The sequence below is a fragment of the Rhinoderma darwinii genome, chromosome 2 (genome assembly GCF_050947455.1).
Source record: "Rhinoderma darwinii isolate aRhiDar2 chromosome 2, aRhiDar2.hap1, whole genome shotgun sequence".
Classification (NCBI taxonomy): Eukaryota; Metazoa; Chordata; class Amphibia; order Anura; family Rhinodermatidae; genus Rhinoderma; species Rhinoderma darwinii.
In genome coordinates, this window is record NC_134688.1 from 274847245 (window position 1) to 274861893 (window position 14649).

Below are 14649 nucleotides of genomic sequence, written 5' to 3' on the forward strand. Positions count from 1 at the left end.
AATAATACTGCATTACTATAATAGGTTTAAAATTTGAGATATTTCTCCACGTGCTTATTTCAACAATCCAGTTTTCCAGTTTATGCAGTCCGGCGGCTCAGTTAGAAGCGTTTGGCAGACACGTCAAGATTGGGCAGCACCTTTTTAGATAGTGCCGCAGTGCCCTCGGCGGATGCTGCCAGTGATGTCAGGGGCTTGCCCAGAACTGGAGTCCCGGAGTAGAGCCGCTTCTAGTGCTCTGCCTGGGATTCCAGCTCTGCTCCTGACATCACTGTCGATATATGGACAGAGATGTTAGGGGCAACCCCAGAGCTGGAGTCCCGGGCAGAGTGCTAGTAAGCTCTTCCTGGGACTCCAGCTGTGCTCCTGACATCACTGGGACTCCTGCTCTGGGGAAGCCCCTGACATGTCTCCTATTGGAGTATAAATAATTATGTGTGGCGTTATTACAATGTTACTGAGGGTGGAAGAAGAATGAGACATTGTGCACAGAAACATTTTCCTTCTGGTAAGATGTAAGAACTGAGCATGTGCAGCGCTGCCGGTTACATCTATAGCATCTGTCATCATGATGTTCCTGACCATTCATCTCAGAAACCACGTCTGCATAAAGTCACTGACTGAGTGTGAGCGCCCCCTGTAGGATTGATTAGTCAGGTCTGCTCTGATATAAACAGGATTCCCTGGATGTCTCCCATTCATTGGACAGGAGACTGGTAACTGGATCGTGCAGCGAGCACATGTAGACAAGTGATGGCTCCTCGCACCAGAGATCGCCATTTAGGAAGATACACTGAACAGCCACCGATCCTTACACCATTGGAGCTTCCCTGTATGGAAATTAGACACGTGACCCCGGAGTGAACGCTTTCTGTGGATCAGTTTCAGTGTGAATCCACATTCAAATTGGAAAATCAAGTGATCTGAGCGACTTCGAACAAAGAATGGTCATCGGTGTTAGACTAGCCTGGGCCAGTGATTTAACAACGGACGACCTTGTGCGGTTTTCTCATGCAACGGTGTCGAGAGTTTACAGATAATGGTGTGATCTAGGAAAACATCCAGCGACAGTGGATCCGGTGAACGTCAACAACTTGTCGACAAAAGGGGTCAGAGGAGGATGTCAGGAATCGTTCTGAAGAACAGGTCTAGAAAAACGTGTCCGAACACACAACTCATGGTTCCTCAGCATGGAGGAGTTATAACAGCAGACAACCAGTTCTGGTGCCATTGCTCTCTAAGGGAAACACAATGACAAGACTCTAGTGGGCAAAAGAGCGCACAAATTGTACCACTGAGCAGTGGCAGAACATCGCCGGGTCAGATGATCCAGATTCTGGTTGCTCCGTGCAGAGGAGAAGTTCAGAATTTGGCTAAAGCAGCATGAATGGATGAACCCGTCCTGTCAGGTGTGAACAGGTCCTGCATCGTGTCGGCCACATCGGCACCAGAGGCTACAGTTGATTCTGCAGCAGCATCAGCGTTTGCAGGTAAGTAGCTACATCGACTTACCTGCAAACGCCGATGCTGCTGCAGAATCAACTGTAGCCTCTGGTGCCGATGTGTCCTTGCTCGTCCGACACGATGCAGGACCTGGGGCAGGAAGTGAGTGACGTCACAGCGTGATCTCTCGAGAACACGCTGTGTGTCTGCACTGCCAGAAGCTGGGCGTTCTGAAGAGAAGTGGATGATACTTCTCGTCAGAACGCCCAGCTAGTAAAAGTAGTAAAAACGCCCCGATGTAACACACATAATACACGCCCAGTTGGACTTTTACTTTAAACACGCCCACTTGGACTTTTGCAAGCCTCATTTGCATAAATACAAAAATGGTCATAACTTGGCCAAAAATGCTTGTTTTTTAAAAATAAAACCGTTACTGTAATCTACATTGCAGCGCCGATCTGCTGCAATAGCAGCTAGTGGTTGCAAAATCTGGTGACAGAGCCTCTTTAAAATATGAAGCTCCAGTGTAAGGTCACTGCCAGACAGAAGAATAGACCTGAGTATCCGAGATGGTTGCTTTGACTGGGGAGATTGTGCTAAACTTTAATCAAACCACATTTGTCTGGAATTGTTCCTTAAAATGACTAATAGAGATGTGTTTGCATGTCTTCTAAAGTCTTCCTATGTTATTTTCATAGACCTTTGTTGATAGGACATGGAGGAGACACTGGGAAAACCGGACTTCCATGCAGAAGAAAGGAGGCAGAGCAAATACTTGAAAGCAAATCGAGATTGCTATCTGTATGCATGATGTGAAAACCAACAGATGAGTGCTTTCATCAACTTGGTGAATCGGTTGTTGCAGCATAAATTAGGGTATGTTCACATGGTTTATTTTAAATGGCCCGAAAAATCGGAAGAAGAACACCTCCAAACATCTGCCCATTGATTTTAATGTGAAAAACGGCGTTCTGTTCCGACGGGGCATTTTTTTACGCGGCCGTTTTGAAAAATGGCCGTGTAAAAAAAAAACCCACAAAAAAGAAGTGCATGTCACTTCTTGAGCCATTTTTCATTGACTTTAGAAAAACAGCTCCAAAAATGGCCGTAAAAAACGAGTTTGAATAAAAAAAAACATCTGAAAATCAGGAGCCGTTTTCCCTTGAAAAAAGCTCTGTATTTTCAGACGTTTTTTATTTTGTGTGCACATACCCTTAGTGTATGGGCATGGTGGACACATGGTGCCTGTCGAGTGCCAAAGGTCCCTCTGCCACATAAGATACCAGTATTATAAACGGCCCATGTAAGGTGGGGGCCCTGCTGTAGATTTTACACTGGGGCCCATGAGCTTCAAGCTACACCTCGGGTGCCCTCGGATGTTTAGCCCCATAGCAGCCTAGTGGTCCCATAAATCACTCTTTTATTAAGACAAACACTACAAAAAGTCATCCAATGATCTCATTCTTACTTACCTTGTTATTCCATACATTCAATATCTGACTATATTGTAAATTATCTTATATCACTGAAAAGGCCATACCTATTGATACAAGTGCAGGTAAACTCTTTGGCGCCGCAGACATTTTTAATGTTCCATATGATATACTTGGAAAGTGCAAAAAATTCCATGTGGGATGGAATGAAAAAAAAAACAGATTCCTCCATTTGCTTTTTAGTGTTTTTTTTAAGTCATTCACCATACGGTAAAAATGACATGTTACCTTTATTCTGCAGGTCTATGATTACGACAATACCAAATTTAAGTCCTTTTTACCACAAAGAAAAACTATTTGTAAAAACATTTGTGACGCCATATTCTGAAAGCCATAACGTTTTTTTATTTTTCGGTCAATTGAGCGGTAGGAAGGCTTGTTTTTTGCAGGATGAGCTTTAATTTCTAATGTTGCCATTTGGGGTACAAAAAATGAAATCCCGGTGGGTTTTATTTTTGGGTTTTCTTAACGCTGTTCACTGTGCAGGTTAAAATATATTATATTAGAATAGTTAAGACTTTTACAAATGGGGCGATACTAATTATGTAAAAAAATATATCAAGCGATCGCTGGTACCATACACTGCAATACTAATGTAACTTTTAACCGGCACCTAGTAATAGAAGCAAAATTGGCAGAGCTGGGGGCAAGACACTCATTACAACCATTGCCACCCCACGCATAGTGGGGGACCGTTGGGCTGATGAAGGGGCCTCTCTTCTCTATTTCTAACGACTCAGACATCCGTGGTCACTGTTAACCGCGTTAAGTGGTTAACCGTCCGGTTTGGCGTAATCTCCGATCCCGGCCGTTGAATTGAGGTTTTGACTGTAACATACACCTGATGCCAGCGTATGGAGCAGGCTCAGCCAGTGCAATACAACCTCTTGGCGGCTCTGACGTACAGTTACTTCACATTTCACCAAGGGTTTAAAATTCCAGTTCCCGTAAGGATACAGACAAGCCCCAATGTTATATGAGGAAGGTTGCACAGGTGTAAAATACTGATGAAAATCCACTCTCTCACCTATAATCCATGAGGGGGTGGCTGCTTAGAATTATAATTGTATGGAGAGAACGCTTCTATAAAAGGTGCCAGTCACATGGTTATGTGTAGTGCACTATGCTGGTATGTTTACCTGCCCTTTTATCAGCATGCATGGCCTTTTTCAGTAAATTTTGATCCCATTTTCAGTGTTTTTTGTATTTAGTCCATAAGTTACATTACAATACATACCTACTCAATAGAAAGTCTACGAGCCCGTACACCAATTGCTGGGCTTTCTGACAAAAGCCAATCAGAAACTAAAGCAGCACAGTGCTGACCCGAGTGCTTCTGCGGCTTTGTTTTAGAGATGGGTGGGGGTCTCAGTGCTCAGGCCCCATCAAAACTTCTGACATGTCACTATGACCTATCAGAAGTTTTTTTTTTTTTTTTTAGAGATTAGTTAACCTTTAATAGGTAAGCTCCTTATATATTTCCAGTTAACGGCAGTCTCCAGCTGTGCATATTCTCTGATACTTCGTTGCCCTAAGCCTTGTATGTACAGCTAGTTAGAAGAGAGATAAATAGAGTGGAACAACCATGTGTTCAAGGTGAGGAAAGGAATAAATATCTAAAGGCAAGGACAAAAATCGAGTAAATTCAAGAGATTTCAAGTTAGAACATAAGTAGGGTCACGCTAGAATTTGTAAGCACAGATCTCATATGGAGGCCAGATATGGACATGAATTGTGCATTGTCCAATACACACATGGAGCACATATGATGAGAAAAATGAGTATGAGCGCCTTCCATTCTATTAAAAAACATTTTCTGTTCAGGAGAAATTTCTTCTGAAGCTTCGCCTTTAAAACATTGGCAGATCAGACATAATCAGTTCCATGAACCAAACATCGGAAACTGGGGGAACACTTTTAAGACTCTAGAATTGTTTTAATTCATTATGGCTCATGATTTGCTAAAATAGTCTATAGGTTTTATAGGGCCTCCAGCAGCCACAGCGTTAATTCAGCCAGCAACAGAAAGCTGTAGTTGTTAATGCGTCACAGTTCCAGACCTATTTCCTGCATTCCTAATGCTAAACAGACTTTTCATTCTTCAGCCAAAAGTAAAAAGTGCGCCCAGTACTCTGGGCCTCAGTTCAGCTTAGAAATAGTATGTATACAGAGCGGTGGGGGTGTTCGGAAAAGCACAAAATTATTGTATAGAGCTGATCCAGGATTCCTTCGTTCTTTAGAAAAAAAAAAAAAAGGATTTGTACAAGAAAAAGAATATAGAGAAAATGAGAAAACTTGAAACAGTCGTTTTTGGCTCCTTGCAACTTTCCCTCAACTCTGGTTTCCTAAATCAAGCTGTAAAAACAATGTGAGTGAGAGGAAACATTATAAATGGAAAGTAATAAACTAAGCAACAATGAATCAAATAAGTCACTTTACGCTTTTATTAATGAACTCTGAGTGAAAGATACATGATCACATTCAGGATCTAGCTGCTCCTCATTGGCACAGATGGCAGACTACCAAAGCAGAACTACCTACTGCTTTATGTAGGGATCTCCATATCTGCCAGGGCACCAAGACCATTTTAGCCAATCATTATTTTAAATTCTGGTGATGACATTGGTCGACAACTGAATGCAGTCTGCTGAAAAACAAATTGGTCATCTTGTATTTTTTTGCATGGTCAACAGCTGAAATCACACGGTATGGTCATCACCAAATTTTAAACCGATAATTGGGCAAAATAGTTGAAATTAGCCATATTGATCAACTTTTATCATATGTGTATGGCCAGTATAATTTTCCTTATCTCAGACACACATACTTATTTCTTTGTTTTTTTTATTCCATGCCCCCACTATTCTATTATAAGCCCTGGCCATCTTTCCCAGCCGCTCTAAATTTTCGCTGTGAACTTGAAATAGATTAAATCGTGTTTTAAATAAACAATGAGAAGTTAAAAAAAATAAAAATGTGCTTTTGATGACCAAAAATGTGTTTACTTAACAGAGTCCAACGCTACGTCCAAAGCCTACTGAGCTCCATTTCAACTCTGTCTGGAATCCCCTGGAATTGTTCCACAAATCCAAATAATGCTGAGAACAGCAGAATGTGGACTAGAACTGTTAACTCTGTATGATCTGTATCTACGGAGCTGTCAAAACTAGCTTAGTAATTTTAAAAGTATAGCAGCTGAGAAATAGCATTAACTTTCCAGGAAACGCTTTGTAAAAACACATGGGTATTTAAAAAAATGCATGCGTTTTTTCGATGCGTTATTCTTTCCAGCATTTCGAAAATGCAACAAAAACACCACATGAGCGCACAATGTGAACCCAGCCTTAGGATTGCACGGTTAATGGTGTAAGATTTGCACGTATTACTTATTATGTAGCTAAGCTTAGAGTTTTGGAGGTTTGCATAGGGTAATATGCGGGCAGGCTAGACCTATGGAAGTGAAAGATGTCATTTTTCATTCACTTTGCTTGCAATGTGGAGCCTCTCCTTGAATCTTTTCCCTTCAGTGAGACATTTATTGACTGCAAACACAAGGCCACAGCTATGGCCTTGCCCAAAAGTTATGGGCAACAGATCCTTAATTTTGGGTGGAAGCATTAGAAAGGATAAGTACATCAAGCAGGGATCCATGACTTACCTTAGGGACTTCAGACAGCTGCTGGACAGTGAAGGTTGTAATTTTGGACAACAAAGCCAGAAGTTAAAATTAAAAAAAAAATGCTGATCGATCAGTCTCCATCTGTGGCCTGGCCTGGGCTTCTATTGATGGGATGCTGATCTGTCGCTTGCCATGAATAACTTTCCAAGGCAAGGATTGCACCTGACGACTGAAAAATTCAACACGGCAGATCAACTTTTCCACAGATATGTCTTTAGTCAGGGTCTGTCAAACAGAAAAGGTGCCGACAACAAAAAGAAAATGTTCTAAATCAGACTTTTTGGCCATCCAAAAACTCTAATGTATGGCCCCCTTCCCAGACCATCATAAAACAAGAGCGGTCATCAGACCACAGGTCAGCGTAATGGAGTCTTAAAAATAAATGGAGGTTGGATTTAAGAAAAACTAGCAAGCAGACTTGAATTAGATATACAATTATATGTTGCTTGTATATACGAGGGTAGAGCAAGGTCCACCATATCTGAAATCCCTTTTAGAAGACTTAATAGGTATCTGGAACGCATATAAAAGTCAGGCATTGGGATTAGCGTTTTGTTTTTTGTTAGATTGGTGGCTATATTTATGTTATTTGCATGTATTTGAGGGAGAACTGATGGGCAAGTTTTATGTGCCTGCAACCTAAATACACATTTTGTTAGGACCAAGGGCTAATTCCAATTTGTAATGTGCTCCCACAATGCTTCTGGCCCACAGAATGATTTTATAGGAAAATGTAATAACACAGATAATTTTACAAGGAACTAATGAAAAGCAGCGAAATACAGAGCGGGAACTATTTGTTTACATACGCTAGGCAAGCAGAAATAAAAAAAAAGTCAGATGTTTTATCAGACATGTCCTCAAATTGACACTGTATCTGGTCTCAAAAAACATGTATAGCAAATTTTAGAATCACATCTCCTTTCATAGAAGCTACATGTGTGATGTTACTGTTTCTAACCACCCTTCCCCCTACTTCTGATCTATCATTGGCTCAAGTAAGGTTACTTCTACTAGAGAGATAATGATTATAGGTCTCATTATCACAACCTTTCTTTCAACATGTATAGAAGAACAGACAAAGGCAAACTATAGGACACATCAGCCTACATGGTTCAACAGTCCAGCAACATTCATCATGGCAGGCAAATCAAGGGTAAAACGCTTAAAGAATATGTATATATAATTAATAGTGTAAGTTAGTGCATATTATATATATATATATATATATATATATATATATATATATATATATACATATATATGCACTCGCTCTATCCTGAAGACTTAAAGGGAATGTGTTGCCAGAAACACATGTTTTTTTTTTTTTAATTAAACATTTAGTGTGTAGGTGATTAAACATTGTTGAAATTTTTTTTATTTTTTTCACGAGTCAGGAAATATTATAAATTAATTCTAATTTATAATATTTCCCATTGCTGGTCACTAGATGGAGCTATTCCCAAAATTGCAGCATTGCATGTGGTAAAGCAACCACATTGCTTTATGCTGCAAAATTGGGTAAAAAGCCCTCGCTCTAGTGAGCTCTCAGCATCCCCCCCCTCCTTTATCCTGGCTAGTGCCGGGATAAACGAGGGGTTTGAACGGTCTAACCTCCTACACTGTGTGTCGCCATTTTTTGAGCTAACACACAGTGTAGTAGGTTTACATACAGTAGTAAACGTACACAAACACGAACATACATATAAATCTCTTACCTGCTCCTGCCGCCGCGGCTCCCTCCGGCCCGTCCGCTCCGTCTGCTGCCGCTGGTCCAAGTGCACAAGTCCGGAAGCCGCGACCGGAAGTAGTAATCTTAGTGTCCGGGCGCGACTTCCGGTCCACACGAAAATGGCGCCGGACGGCGCGCATTTCAAATTGGACTGTGTGGGAGCGGCGCATGCGCAGTTCCCACACAGACGGCGTACATTGAAGTGGATGGGACGGGAGCCGTTCGCAGTCCCTATGGGACTGTGGCTGCCGTATTCCATGTCTGTATGTGTCGTTAATCGACACATACAGAAATGGAAAAAAAATGGCAGCCCCCATAGGGAAGAAAAAGTGTAAAAATAAGAAAAAGTAAAACACAAACACACAAATAAATATAAACGTTTTTAATAAAGCACTAACATCTTTAACATATTAAAAAAAAAATTGTGATGACACTGTTCCTTTAAGTCAACACTCTTATCTGAATAAATTGTATGTCCATATAGCTCAGAACTAGATCTTGTATAAAAGAATGACCCATTGCATGACTATAAACGCAAAGAATCGCAAAGCAAAACTTCAAGAATATATTTCAACTGTCATTTACTTCATTTCACCTCCTATTACAGTTTAAAGTGAGTTTAGCTGGGTCCCCTCCAAGAGCGTAGATATAGTGGGTGCAGAGGTAGAAGTTACACTTGGGCCCTGGTACCTGAGGGGACCCAAATGCCCCTTTGCCACATATAAAGAAACCAGTAATGTAAATGGTATAATATAGGTAGGGTTACCCACTATAACAGATTTTGCATTTGGATATAGAGCGTCCGATGTCTAAAAGGGGAGACTCAAGTTAAGTATGACATTGAGGGTAGAAGAGCGATGTGTAAGGAGGATAAACTATATACCGCCCAAGTACAGGCCATGGACTGCCTATGCATACTTTTTCTCTATATAGCTACCTGTAACTTTAAGAAGGACTGCAAAGATGCGGCGAGACGGACAGGACACCTGATGTGATAATGTCTACTTCCTTGAGACTCTAATAGTCTATTGAAAATATTTTTTGGCCATCAACTTTACCGTTCCTTGTAGCTATGATTCTCTGTGTCATGCACTGTCCCCCGAGTCCCTGCACTAGGCATAATACTGCATCAGTTTTACCCAGATTGTTCCTTTAAAGGGCTATTCTTATCTGAGAAATTTGACATATCCACAGGATATACCACAAATTCCTGAGGAGACTAGGTGGCCATGCATGGGTGTGGCTTTCTCCATTGTAGTTTGTGGGAGTTGTGATACACCCAATTGTCTTCCTAACCCCCATACATTGCACTGGAGATACTAGCTTGTGTGTGATGCCACCCTGTCTTCTCTTCTGTGGAGTGTAGAACAGGGAGCCCTCATTCTCCAGATATGTGGGCGAACCAGAAATGGAACCCCCCCCCCCCCCCAACACCTACTAGACATTTATGGAATATACTGAGGTTATGCCATAAGTGTATCAGATGGGAATACACCTTTACGTTTTATTGCAGCCCTTGAAAGTGTTACAGTCTGACAACACGGCACTTAGACCTGTGAAAATTCAGCACCGCTGCTTTTCGAGCATTTGTGGGACGATGTTCAGGATGGTGGAAGAGATGGGATAACTTAAATGTTCAAAAACGCTCATGAACTATTTTCAACAAACATCTGGCAGACCCCTGTTAAGGTCTACAAACAAACTTTTTTTTTTTTTTACATTACTGCTTAAAAAGTAGAAGATAAAACCTCCAAATGAATGAAACAATGTCGAATGGTCTATTTAGACCTGTAGTTTTGGTTAACACATTTATACAGTAGATACATGAACTAGGAGTAAATACCATTCCTGATCCACTACACCGCGTTCCAAATTATTATGCAAATGTTATTTTTCACTGATTTTCCTAAATAGTTGATGCAAATGACAGTCAGTATAATCTTCAAGCCATCAACCGTTGGAGTATAATGCGAATTTTATTCAACAAATCTCCTAATGATAAGTTTTTTTTTAGAAGTAAAAAAAAAACTCAAAATGCACGGTTTCAAATTATTATGCACAACAGAGATAAAAACATTTTAAAGGTTGTAAAGAGAACTAAAATTGTAATTTGTAGCATCAGGAGGTCATATTTACAGAAATCAAAAGCTCTTTCAATAAAAAAAAAAACTTAACAGGGCAAGTTACATGTTAACATAGGACCCCTTTTTTTTCATACTTTGGATTTATATTGTAAAATTTACAAACACACAAGAACAGAGTTTGTGAATACTTTCGTAATCGATCATAACATATCATATCAAAGCATATCATATAGATAGAAGCGAACGCTTATGTACATCAATATCCTTGTTACCCCGGGGCGGTTGTCACCTGCATTTAGAAAAATATACAGTCGGGCCCGTGGCATATGAGGTAGAGAATGCCCCTCTATATTTGCAAGGCACATAATTCCTGACTGTAAACACATTGTGAAAAGTGACCAACCCCTCCCTGAACAGGTAAGAAGAGGAAAGATTGAGACAAACCAAAAGAAGACAAAAAGAAAGGAAGGACAAGACGGACAAAAGAAGAGCAAGGGAAGGAAGATGAGGAATATTAATGAATGCTAGGAGCAGAAACATTACCACAAGAGGAATATTGAACCGCCGCTATTTCCGATGAAGCCCAAACAGGACCTGGCTATTCAGACCACCGTGTGGAATTCTCTAGCTCAACCAATCTGCGAAATGAGGACCAGATTTGAAGGATGACCATGTGTTCCACAGGGAAAGAACCGCGTCATAGCAGCCTCTGTCTTCTGCAAGAAGAGACTCCATTCTACACAGTAGGTCCATTTCCGCAACCCATTCACCAATCGTAGGCACAGCAGAGGTCCTCCAGTGTCTAGGAATAACTGTCCATGCTGCTGTCAGAAAATGCCTGAGTAGGCCCTTTTTTATGCCTGACAGAGGACCCGGAATCAAGGATAGCAGAGCCATCTGAGGAGTGGGTATGATAGGAGCACACTCCATCAATGCATAGATGTCAAACACCGCTTTCCCAAAAGTCTGCAACACTGGGCATGACCACCAAATGTGCAACATCGTGCCAGTCTCGTTGCCACACCGCCAACAGACATCTGACACTTCTGGATACATTTTATGCAAAATCTGTGGGCAACGGTACCATCTAGTCAATATTTTTAAATTTTTCTCCTGAGCGTGGCAAGCCATTGGCATTTTATGGGTCAGGAGGAAAACCCTGTCCCAATCAAGCAAAGATATGGAGAAACCTAGGTCCTCTTCCCATGCGCTAACATATGCAGAGGGCTGATTGACAGAAGTTTCCAATAGGATGGCATACATCTTGGAGATCACACGAGTAGGTGGCTCTTGTAAAAGCAACAACGATTCAAAGGACGTGGTCGTGGAGATGCACATACCATCCGGCAAGGCCGAGTGTAGAAAGGTAGACAATTGTGCATATTCCAACCATGAAAGAGTCCTCTCCGGGCAGGTCTCTCTCAACATATGTAACGGAGGGAGGCGACCCCCATCCGACATCACCTGACACAGCCTAGTATCCTCCGAAGCGGTCCAGCTCAAAAAGGTAGTTTTGTGAACAGCCGGTGGAAACTCTGAGTTATCAAACAGAGGGCTAAGAAGTCCCGGTCTATGGGAAAGCCCCTTCCGAACCATCGATCTGTCCCAGAGAGTGAGAAAGTGATGGGTAAGCATAGGAAAGGTCGAGAGGGCTGGTCGATGATCCGGCACGATCCACGGCAGCGATCTCAGAGACAGCGCCACCAAGGACCTCTCAATCCCCACCCATTGTTTATTGGTGCCATTATGAAACCAATCTATCACTCTAGAAAGAACAACAGCTTGGTGGTACAGCCCCAAATCTGGGAGTCCCGCTCCCCCTTTCAGTTTAGGGCGAGACAGTGAGCTCATACTGATTCGAGGCCTCAGAGTGCCCCAGACGAACTTACGAAACGCTGCCTCCAACGTCTTAAGATATGCCCTAGGAACCATAACAGGGATTGCCTGAAATAGATACAAGAACCGGGGGAGGATATCCATTTTGATGGCATTGATACGTCCAAACCATGACAATTGTGCTCGGTCATAGGATTGTAGGTCTTTCAGCGTATGTTGCATTAAGGGAGGATAATTAAGGGAGTACAGATCCACCAGAGTGCCAGGAATCTGAACCCCCAAGTATTTGATAGATGTCGCTTGCCATTTGAAAGAGAAGGATGATCTTAAAAGATCAACCGACTCCTGTGGAAGAGATACATTTAGCGCTTCAGTCTTTGTGTAATTGACCTTAAAATTACTAACCCTTCCGAACTCCTCAAATTCCCGAATAAGCACCGGGAAGGAAATAACAGGATTAGTGATGAATAATAAGAGGTCGTCTGCATATAACGCCAGCTTATGATGTTCGCGACCCACCCGAATCCCAGAAATATCTGGAGATTTACGGATAGCCACTGCCAGATGTTCCATTGTGATAAAGTAATGGGGACAGCGGGCACCCCTGTCTGGTTCCGTTAGCTATCTGTAGAGATGTGGAGAAGATGCCATTGGCCCTGACTCTAGCCGTGGGTTTCTGATATAGAGAAAGGATCCGCTCTATCATTACCGGGCCAATTCCCATTTGTTGTAAGGCCGATCTCAAGAAAACCCAGTGAACACGGTCGAAAGCTTTTTCTGCATCTACCGAGTTCAGACAAGTGGGTTTGGACCTTTTCTTCGCGTGGGACATCAGGAGGAGAGTTTTGTTGGTATTTTCCCTCGCTTCTCTCCGGAGGACTAACCCCGCTTGATCAGTATGGATGATTCTCGGAAGCAGAGGTGCCAGTCTATTTGCAATTGCCTTAGAATAATGCTTAACATCAACATTTATTAGAGAAATCGGGCGGTAATTGGCACAAATAGAATGGTCCTTCCCTGGTTTAGGAATAACCGTAATGGTAGGTTCTAACGTTTGCGGCGTGAAGGGCATCGACGATGTGACCGAGTTGAATACCCTAGTCATAAAGGGAAGGAGCTGCGGAAGAAAAGCCTTGTAAAAGGACGTCGGGAAACCATCCGGGCCCGGACTTTTACCCGATGGAGCGGACATGACGACGCCCTGGAATTCAGCGTCGGAAAAATCTGCGCTGAACTCCTCGGTCTCAGCCCTTTCCAGTTCTGGCAGAGATGTTTTCGCCACATACTGGTCAATTTTCCATTGCAGAGCAGCAGAAGACATATCCTGTAACGGGCCCCTAAGATTATACAAGGAGTGGTAATACTCCCGAAAGGTTTGCACTCTCTCTTCTGGCTTATGTTTAATATCACCCGAGCACGACTTAATCGTTGGAATATAAGGAGGTGGGGACCCGTGGCTTAAGCGCACTGGCTAGTGCTCTGCCACACTTATTAGAGTGTTGATAAAAGAAACCCCTAGCCCGATCTCTGAAAGAGGCCTGAGCCTGATCCAACATCCCTCTCAAGGAATTCCTGGCCTCTGATAATTCCGCTAACGTTTGAGGCTGTCGAGATTGTTTATGTGCGGACTCTAGGGACTGAATACAAGACAGTAACTGCTTCATTTTAAAAGCTCTCTTTTTTTTGCCTGGAGCCTTGTTGGATAAAGATACCTCTCACAACACTCTTCAGTGCTTCCCACTGTGTCGGTAGGGGGGTGGAATCTAGGGTGTGATGATCTAGGAACTCGGAGATCGAACGGGTGACAGCCGTTCGACACACCGAATCCTTCAAAAGAAGAGGATTTAGCTTCCAATGCCATTCCTTCGCCCCCCCCCACCCGGGAACTGTAGTGAGAGGAAAACTGGCGCATGATCTGTCCAGATCATAGAACCAATCCGAGACACTGGGACCCAGGACAATAAGTGATGACTCACAAAGAACATGTCTATCCTGCTGTACATATCATGGACCGCAGAATAGAAGGTATAATCCCTTGTTTGAGGGTTAAGTATCCTCCAAACATCCACCAGCTGCATTGCAAAAAATTTAGCCTTAAGAGCAGATAGCTGTGTTGCTGCTACCGAGGACCTGCCCGAAGACGAGTCCATAACTCGGTCTAAGACAAAGTTAAAGTCACCAGCAGTGATCAAGAGGCCCTCTGTAAAGTTAGCGAGTTCTGTCAAGTAGCTCCTGCAAGTGCGCACCTGATCATGATTAGGGAGGTATAGATTAGCCACTGTGAACATTTTCCCACAGACCTGAAGTTTCACAAACAAAAAGCGCCCATGGGCATCAGATCGGGTCTCTACAATAGATACCGGAAGAGATCTATGTATC